Source organism: Antrostomus carolinensis, unplaced genomic scaffold (assembly GCF_000700745.2).
Source record: "Antrostomus carolinensis isolate BGI_N321 unplaced genomic scaffold, ASM70074v2 scaffold108, whole genome shotgun sequence".
NCBI classification, from domain to species: domain Eukaryota; kingdom Metazoa; phylum Chordata; class Aves; order Caprimulgiformes; family Caprimulgidae; genus Antrostomus; species Antrostomus carolinensis.
The window spans coordinates 12,410-13,043 of NW_010330659.1; the positions used below are offsets into that span (position 1 = coordinate 12,410).

Here is a 634-nt window from a genome sequence, read left to right on the forward strand (position 1 = left end):
AGTTCCCTGTCCTTCTTGAACTGTGGGGCCCAGAACTGGACACAATATTCCAGATGCAGCCTCACCAGGGCAGCGTAGAGGGGGAGGAGAACCTCTCTTGACCTACTAACCACACCCCTTCTAATGCACCCCAGGATGCCATTGGCCTTCCTGGCCACGAGGGCACAGTGCTGGCTGCTGAGGTGACTAGGTGACCAGCGGAGGGCTGCCAAGGTGACGAGGGAGATGGGACACATGATGTGCAAGGAGAGGCTGAGAAGGCTGGTTTTGCTCAGTGATGAGAAGGTTGAGATGGGTCTTACTGTAGTCTATGGCCATGTGATGGCAGGGGGTAGGGAAGGCAGTGCCATGCTCCTCTTGGAGGTCTGTAGTGAAAGGACAAGAGGCAGCGGACAGATTGTAACAGGGAAAATTCTGACTAGACAGTAGGAAACTTTTTTTTTCCCCAAACACAAGAGCAGAGTCCTCAGAGGAGCGGGTGGATCTCTGTCTTTGGAAATAAGACTTCCTGGACAACCCGATCTCAGTTATCTGCCTTTGAGGTGGTGGTGGGACCAAGCAGCCTCCAGAGGTCCCTTCCAACCTAAGTTGTTCTCTAATGCTGTGACCTTGAGCATTGCTTTGGAAAGTTGCT

At 52.8% G+C, this 634-nt stretch overlaps 1 protein-coding gene across 1 annotated transcript in view; it reads left to right on the plus strand.

Annotated features, from left to right (window-relative positions):
* Positions 1 to 634, plus strand: part of DHRS12 (dehydrogenase/reductase 12) — a gene marked incomplete at both ends in the record, with an annotated part of 27,050 nt that overhangs the window by 12,227 nt on the left and 14,189 nt on the right. The gene's annotated exons all lie outside the window — the stretch shown is intronic.